Source organism: Elephantulus edwardii, unplaced genomic scaffold, assembly GCF_000299155.1.
Source record: "Elephantulus edwardii isolate Elephantulus edwardi_28Jun2011 unplaced genomic scaffold, EleEdw1.0 scaffold00222, whole genome shotgun sequence".
Lineage (NCBI taxonomy): Eukaryota > Metazoa > Chordata > Mammalia > Macroscelidea > Macroscelididae > Elephantulus > Elephantulus edwardii.
The window spans coordinates 3120276-3129504 of NW_006399972.1; the positions used below are offsets into that span (position 1 = coordinate 3120276).

Genomic DNA, 9229 nt, shown 5'->3' on the forward strand with positions numbered 1-9229 from the left:
CAACAAACTGAGCTGCTGAGAGCTAGGCAGTGAATAACAATGACAGAAGAAGAAACAATGCCTTTAAACAGTGGTGCTGGAGAAGAGTACTGAATATCCCATAAACTGTCAAAAGTACAAACAGATATGTCTTGAAGAGAGTTCATACTGAGTGCTTCTTGGAGGCAAAGATGACAAAACTTCACCTCACATACTCTGGGCACGTTGCTAGGAAGGTCTCTTCCTTGGAGAAGGACATTGTACTTGGAAAACTGGAGGGTCGGTGAAAAGAGGAAGACTGTCAACAAGGTGGATTAACACAGTGCTGCTGCAATGGGCTCACGTGTGTCAGAGATAGTGAGGATGGAACAGGAGAGGGCAGGGTTCAGATCTGTTGTTTCCAGGGTCACTATACCAGACAGTATCTAACAACAACTCAACTCTAGTGGCTCAGCTGTAAAGAGCTGCACTAACACTAACTTGAATCTTCTAGCTATTCTACAGGAGAAAGATAGGCAATCCCCTCCTGTGAGATTTACTACCTCTGAAAATTCACTGGAAGGTCAGCTATGCATCAGTTCTAACTTAATGGCAGACAAGAACTAATAAAAAGGCAAACAAAAAAATTTTTAAGAAGATCAAATAGAGAAAACTTAAATAACATAAGCAGATGGGCCACTTCAATTGAATTGGTGGTACTTGTGCATAATTTGCAGATACAAATGCAACGACACTATGCCTATCATTGTCTGATATGAGCATTAAGATAACCAAGCTGAATATTTATCTGAATAAAGCAGCATGCTGCAAAATGTCACTACTGTCAGCATCACCTTTCAAACATGCTAATGTCTGTAGAGAACAGTCTGCTCGCATAGTTTACCCCAGAACAATAGAACTGTTCCTCAGAAATTACTGCCTTCCACTTACTGGTTAAACATGAGCAGATTTATATCCATACAACCCATAGGTCAAAGCACAAGAAGGGGGAAAATAAATGCTGCTTTGTAGAGTAGAAATATAAAGAACCCAAGGAAGAAATGAAAAAGAAACAAAGGGGCGGAGCACCACACATATAAAGAAACAGTACACAGATGGACTGCAATAGCAGAAATATGTTATCCAGTTACATGAGAAGAATTCAGTCAGCTGAACATACTTCCTGCATTGGGACTTAGCTAGAATATCTGCACCAGCTATTTATGTTGCCGCTTGCACCAATTTTCTTCCTGTCCAAGTACAGATGTCAAATAATGAAGCCTTTCACATACAACTTAGAAAAGGGAAAAGGGATTTGGTTTTGTTTTTTTTTTAAAAAAAAAAGGAAACAGAATCAAATTATTGATAGGAGAAAGGAAGAGCACATATGAAATTTTTTTAAAACCCGTTGTAGACAGCTGTGAGCAACTGTTTTCCTAAAACAGCCCGACTCCATGCCTCCAGGCCTCGGCCTCACCCTGGCTCATTACCTGTTTCCTACTCTCCCTGAGAAAATGTCTCAGACACCATGTGAACTCTGCCACCTACCCTCAATCCTACCTGAATCCAGTCTGCTTTCTGCTCTCAGCATTCCTCTATAAATGGAATCCACTATAAACATGGATTTCTGGGGCTGGAATGCAAGTATAAGAATAGCTAGTCTGACAACTGTCACTTTTTGTAATTGGGGGAAGGAGCTATAATTGTGCAGTGGTTAAGTGCACAACGGCTCACTGAAAGGGTCAGTGGTTTGATCCCACCCAGAAGCTCTATGGAAGTAAGACTTGGCAATCTGCTTTTATGAAAATGACAATCACAAAAATACGATCAGGTAGTTTAACTCTGTTACATGGGATCACTGAGCTGAATTTGACTTAATGTCACACAACATCATTATTTTTATACTCATTATAAAGATGAGAATTAAATTATTTGTCCAAGGTCATTCTCTTGGCAGAGCTTGTTGTTAGGTGCTGTCGAGTCGCCCATGACTCATGGTGACCCTACATAGAACAGTTCTGAATCCTGCCCTCTCCTAAACCAGTCGCGCTGACTCAGACACATCTAATCCAACTGCCCCAGTTATCATCTCAATCCATCTCACCTGCAGTCTTCCTCACCTGAGCTGTCCCTCGACCCTACCAAGCATGATGTCCTTCTCCAAAGACTATCTCCCTTTTGGCCACTTGCCCTAAGTATATGAGATGGAGCTTCAAAAATCCTAGCCTCCAAGAAGAAACTTGGTTTCACCCTCTCCAAAACAGACCTATTTGTTCTCCTGGTGATCCATGGAATGTTCAAAACTCTCCTCTAGCCCCGCCACTCAAAGGCATCAATTCTTCTTCTCTCATCCTTACTCAATGTCCAGTTCTCTGATGCATAGCATGTAATTGCAAAGACCATGGCCCTGGATCAGGTACATCTTAGTCTCCAGCCTGATATCATTGCTCCCCAGTCCTCTAAAGAGGTCCCTTACAACAGATTTTCCCAGTGAACTTATCTTTTGATTTCCTAACTGCCAGGACCAAAAGTGTTGATTGTGGAGTCCAGCAAGTTAAAGCTGTTAACAACCTCAAACTTTTCTCTATCTATCCTCATGCTCCCAATCGGAAGAGCTTACTATCCCAATTATACAGATCAGGTACAGAAGAGTTAAGTGACTTGACCAAGGTCCACAGGTGGTAAGAAGCGTAGCCAGCACTTCTAAATCAAGCTGACTAGTTTCTGAGTGTTTGCTCTTTACCACTAACCCATGCCAGTTCTCTCTACAGCTACGTTCTCTTCTCTCAGAAATTAGAAAGCAAGGAACCCACTCCTTTAAGAAGTGATCTTTAAAGAGCTCAAACCCAGAACAATCTAGTCTTTGAGCTGTTGTGACTATGCAACAAAAACTGCTTGTTATTCCTCAGCATCCATTGTGGATATTTTGGGGTGGTTTTTGTTTATAGTGAATGAACACACGGAGAAGAAGGAAACTTGCAATCTATTCTTCTCCCAACCCCCTAAAATGGACTCATCATTTGGTGGGTAAAATATAGTGAGGAAATAACTGTAAGCCCTGAGCACAGACAATGAGGTATGAGTTAAAAGCTAAAGCAACAGTTGTACTGAATTCATCGGGAATGATTGATTGAAACTTAACTGGGGAACTCAATTGTTTGGACAATCAACAGAAGGAAAGAGTCCTGTTTTGGTAAGATAACCTCCCGTCTTGCTTCTGTTTTATTTTTGTTACATATTTTTTTAATAATTTGGGGTTTGCATGAGCAGGAGTGCAAAGGTCTTCTGGCAAGAGCTTCTCGGTGAAACACCAGAAAAACAAATAATCAACGTTGATGTTTTGGAATAGCCCACAGCTGCCCTGCTTTCAAATATCTTACCTTCCACTTCTTTAAGGAAATGAGCACACAAAGGCCTCTGGAATTGTGTCTGACCCAGTGGAGGTCACTCTGCGGGCCCAATTGATTTCTCACGTAAGATGAGAGTAGGACAGAGGAAGTGACCCTCCAGACTGAAAAATACAAACTGCCCACTCTCCTGACCCTTGGGTAGAAAAGGAAAAACAAAATCTATCATTTGTGAGCTTGGCAAAGGAAGCTTTACTTTGAGGGCAGATTTCACATGGGACTTAAAATACACACAACAGGAGAAAGAAATAATTTATACATATAGACCATAGACAGAGATTAGTAGAAAGAGTGAATGGACAGGAAAAGTAATGGGGTTCTTGACTAATTAAAATCTCTCAAGGCATCAGTTTCAAAATATTTAGCTTCCAAACTTCCCAAGAAATGCTAAAATATCAAAAACTAGGTCCCACCATATTTTCTAACAATCAGTATGGAATCAGGAGATATTAATGATCATTCAGTCAGTCACCCAGCATGAATTGTATGGAAGTTTTTTCTGAGTGCATGAAATAGGAATTGGAAACAAATCACCCACATCTCCTTCTATGGCCTTCTAAGACTGGTGTGTTGTGTTGAGCACAATTTCAATGAAAATATCAAACAGGTAATGGAGATGTACCAAAAAATATACATGATTCACAGCAGTTTAACAATGGTTGCAACCCAAATGTTCATCAAGAGATGAATGGATAAACAAAGTGTCGTGTATGTGTACAACGAAATAGTAGTACTCAACAATAAAGATAAATGCAGTTTTGATACATGCTATGTATGATATGGAGGAAACTTGAAAGCATTGTGTTAAGCAAAATCTGTCAGACATAAAAAGAAGAATTACAGGACATCAGGAGAGGTAAAGTCACGGGGAAAGGCTGCTGTCAGAGACGTCTCTAAAGTACTAGAGAGCAATGATGTCAGTTTATGCACCGCAATCTCTGAGGTGCATGGTTCGAATCCACCAGATGCTCTGCTGGAAAAGGAGGGACAAGGTCCTCCTGTACCAGTCAGATCCTATTTGATGGTACATGCACAAAAATTAATAAAATTTAAATTTTTTTAAAAATTATGTCACTTTAAAGACTAAGGTACACCTGATTCAGGCCATAGTCTTTTCAATCACTTGCTATACATCTGAGAGTTGGACAATGAATAAAGTTGACAGAAGAATCAATGCCTTTGAACTGTGGTGTTGGAAAAGAGTACTAAATACCATATAAAATGCCAAAAGAACAAACAGGTGTTTCTTGGAGAAGGTGCAGCCAGAGTGTTCCTTAGAGGAAGGATGGTAAAACTTCATGTCGCATGCTTTTGGCATGTTGTTCAGAGGACCTAATCCAAAGAAAGGTACAATATGGCTTGGTCAGATGGAAGATCAATGAAAGAGAGGAAGACCCTCAATGAGATGGATTGACACAGTAACACCGACAGTAGGCTCAAATACGTCAGAGATGATAAAGCTGGCACAGGATAGTACAGAGTATTGATATGTTGTTCATAAAGTCACTATCGGTTGTGATTGACTCCAGCTCACCTAACAGTAATTTAAATGAGATATCTAAAATCAGCAAATTACTAGAGACAGAAAGTAGATTAGAAGCTACATGGGGTTTTATGGAGCAGGAATGGAGAGTTATTGCTGAATGGCTACAAAGTTTCTGTGGCAAGACTAAAAAGTTCTGGAATAAGTAATGGTGATGGTTGCACAACATTTTTTATATAATTAATGATACTAAGCCGACTGAGTGTGAAAACTACAGAACAGTGTCATTGATTTCACATGCAAGCAAGATTCTACTGAAGATCATCCAAAAACGATTAGAACAGCACATCAGCAGAGAACTGCCAGAAGTCCAGGCTGGGTTTAGAAGGGGTCGTGGTACTAGGGATATAGTTGCTGATGTTAGATGGATCTTGGCTGAAAGCAGAGAATACCAGAAGAATGTCTATCTGTGTTTCATTGATTATGTAAAGGCATTTGACTGTGTGGATCATAACAAACTGTGGCTGACTCTGAGAAGAATGGGAATCCCAGAACATTTAATTGTGCTAATACGAAACCTATACTTGGACCAAGAGGCAGTAGTCAGAACAGAGCAGGGTAACACTGCATGGTTCAAAATTGGGAAGGGTGTATGCCAGGGATGCATCCTGTCTCCATACCTTTTCAACATGTATGCAGAGCAGATTATCCAAGAGGCTGGGCTCTATGAGGAGAATTGTGGCATCAGGATTGGTGGAAGATCTATTAACAATCTCCGTTATGCAGATGACACAACCCTCCTTGCTGAAACTGAGGAGGACCTCATGCACTTGCTGCGAAGGGTCAAGGACTGCAGCCTTCAGTATAGACTAAGGCTCAATGTCAAGAAGACAAAGATTCTCGCCACTGGACCAATTAGCAGCGTCAGGATGGATGACAAAGAGATTGAGAGTGTTCCCAGCTTCAGTTTGCTCGGCTCCACAGTCAACACTCTTGGCACCAGCAGTCAGGAAATCAAAAAGCGTATTGCGATGGGAAAGTCTGCTGTTAGGGACCTCTCAAAGGTACTCAGGAGCAACAGTGTCTCTCTGGAGACTAAGGTCTGCTTGATACAGGTCATGGTATTTGCAATCGCTTGTTATGCATCAGAGAGTTGGACAATGACTAGGGAGGACAGAAGGAGAGTGGATGCTTTTGAGCTGTGGTGCTGGAGAAGGGTACTGAATGTACCATGGACTGCCAGAAAAACAAACAGATTCATCTTGGAAAGGATTAAACCAAGCTACTCCTTGGAGGCAAGGACTCTGGGGCTTCGTCTGACATACTTTGGACATGTTGCCAGGAGGGATGGGTCCTTGGAGAGGGACATCATGCTTGGGAGGGTGGAGGGACCGCGCAGGAGGGGAAGACCCTCTATGAGATGGATTGATTCGGTGACTGGGGTCATCCGGATGGGTGTGTCAGAGGCAGTGCGGTTGGCGCAGGATAGAGCAGGGTTTAGGGCTGTTGTGCATAGGGTCGCTATGAGTCGGAAACGACTTGATGGCACATAACAACAACAACAACAACAAAAGCTATGAAACTAAAAACAGTTACATGCAAAATTAGCTTGTTATTAATATTTCACTACAACAAAAATTAATAATTAATAGTAAAAGTGTATCTATACACACACACAAGCTGTGGTACTGGAGACTGGAGAAGAGTGTTGAATATACCATGGACTGCTAGGAGAACAAACAAGTTCATCCTGGAGAGAGTGAAGCCAGGCTGCTCCTTGGAGCCAAGGATTCTGAAGCTTCGTATGTCATACTTTGGGCATGTTGCAAGGAGGGACCAGTCCTTGGAGAAGGAAGTCACGCTTGGGAGGGTGGAGGGCCAGCACAGGAGAGGAAAACCCTCAATGAGATGGATGGATGGATTCAGTCACTGGGGCAATGGGGGTAGGTGGATCAGAGACAGTAAAATTGGCAAGGGATAGAGCAAGGTTTAAGGCTGTTGTACATAGGGTCACTATGAGTCGCAGGCGCCTTGATGACACATAATAACAACTGTGTGTGTGTGTGAGAGAGAGAGAGAGAGAAAGAGAGACAGAAACAGAGAGAGACAGAGACACAGAGAGACAGAGAGAGGAATGTTGCAAGATAGGAACTCTTTTACATTGTTGATGGGGTTGTAAAATGATACAACCACTCTCGAATGCAGTTTGGCATTTCCTAAAAAAGCTGAACACAGAAATTCTGCAAAAATGGAGATTTGTACATCAATGTTCATAGCAGTGGACATTGAAAACATTGCATTGCAAGCACATAGAAAACAACCCACATGTCCAAACACAATAAAATGGATGGAGAAATTATGATACATGCACATGATGCAATACTATGCAACATGCAGGAGCAGTGATTTTGTAAATCACTCCCTAACTCAGGAGGGACTGGACAGCATTATGCTAAGTGAACTAACTCAGTCCCACAAGGACAAATAGTGCATAAGACCATTGTTGTAAAAAGTGTATGAGGTTCCAAGGGGTGGTGGGCTAGGGTGAGAGCAGCGGGGTGAGGATGGGTGGAGGGAGTAGGGGCTGGTTAATCATAGGGTCGTACAATTTGATGGGTGAAGGGAGGAGTAGGTAAAGAAATGGGAAAGATGCAGTGTGAAAAACAACGTATACAATACGAACTTAGCAAGTAAACCAGTATAAAATAAAAATTTTACAAAAAAAGGAAAAAGGTGGGGGAGAATGCATAAACACAGAAGTATTTTAAATCTAGTGCCTTACCTGTAGTGGTTGGTTTAGAAGAAAGGAAAAACAATTATCAAGGGTTCAATCACTGTCAAGTACAATGTAAGGGCCTAGACTTTTCCATTAACTGTATCAAAGCTGACAAAAGTTGTTTACAAATATCTTTCAAACTATACACAGGGATAGGGTTGCTTTTGCTAGCAATAATATTTCAGTGCTAATCCTCAGTCTGAAGGGAAACGTTTCTGGTAGGAAATGCCACTGCTGTGTGGAAACAATGGAGAACATATTGGACTCTAACTACACCCAGTTCTACCCTTAAATATGAAAGGCAGCGTATAGAGAGAGCACCTTCAAATCACTGAGTTATGTGAACTCTTCTAAACATATAATTTTTCTAAAGTAAAATTGCCAGGATACAGTTATGATTCATAAATTTAGTTAAAGTCTCCTATAAAAAGTCTGAACAGGATAAATCTTTCACTCTTATAAAGACAAATGTCGAACTCTCAGTACATACAGACCATGAAAAGAGCTAGAAAAATCACCTGGAATCTTAAAGGAATCCTTTCAGTTTCTCAGATTTCATAGCAGCCGCGGTTTTAGACTAGAACTGTTCACATGTATATAAATGTTCATAAAAACAGCAGCACCTCAGACATCCAGCTCTCAGCTGCTCACAAACTGAGCAAAGCCACGAAACTAGAAGTTCTAAGTGTCTGCATATGTGAATAGAATATCAAACAAAAAAAAAAGCGCCTTTAAACAAAAATAGTAAGGGAGAGGCAAGTGTTTGGCCAGTAACTCTTACCTCTGTGTGTGTATTTACTGTATCATGTTTTAGGTGAAAGTTTAAGCATGGAAATTAACTTTCCATTTAACAATGTGAAGACAAATTTCCCACGACATTGGTTACAACTTTTTACAACGTGTCAACATGCTAGTTACTTCCATCCTGCTTCTTCAGTTCTATTGACCTAACTTCCTTCCTCTCCATGCCTTCTCATCTCGGCTTCTGGGTAATTTGTCGCTGGTCTCATATAGTTCATTGTTTATGGGAACACATTGTCCATGTGTGGTACTGTTGATCAACAAATTTGTTCTTTGTCTAAAAAGGTAACCCCCATAAGTAGCTTCAGTTTACAGTTTAAGGAGTATTTTAGGGCCAGAGTCTTACGGGTTCCTCTGATCTTTTAATCAGAGAAGTCTGACCTTTTATAGGAATTGGAATTTTGTTTTATGTATTTCTGCATTGTGTCTGGTAACCTCTCCTGTGTCCTTGGTAAGCACTATTGGTGGTGAAACATCATCTACTTCTGTTCTTGTGGGCTACTCGCCCTTTTGAGTCTTCTCTGAGTTCTTAGTGCCTCTCATTCTTTTTTGCTCCAGTTGAAGCTTACATGATCACCCACAGACTTTTATGACCTCAGATGCTATTCACCAAATTAGGATGTAAAAATCTTCTTCGCATCACAACAAGATAAACAATCCAGCTGAAAAATGGGCACAGGATATGAACAGACACTTCACCAAAGAAGATATTCAGATGGCCAACAAGCACATGAAGAAATGTTCAAAATCCTTAGCTCTAAGAGAGATGCAAATCAAAACAACTATGAGATATCATCTCACCCC

General features: G+C 41.0%; 1 protein-coding gene across 1 annotated transcript in view; it reads right to left on the minus strand.

Moving 5' to 3' along the window:
* The window catches only part of LIMCH1 (LIM and calponin homology domains 1), a 559635-nt gene that overhangs the window by 435065 nt on the left and 115341 nt on the right, over window positions 1–9229 (minus strand). The gene's annotated exons all lie outside the window — the stretch shown is intronic.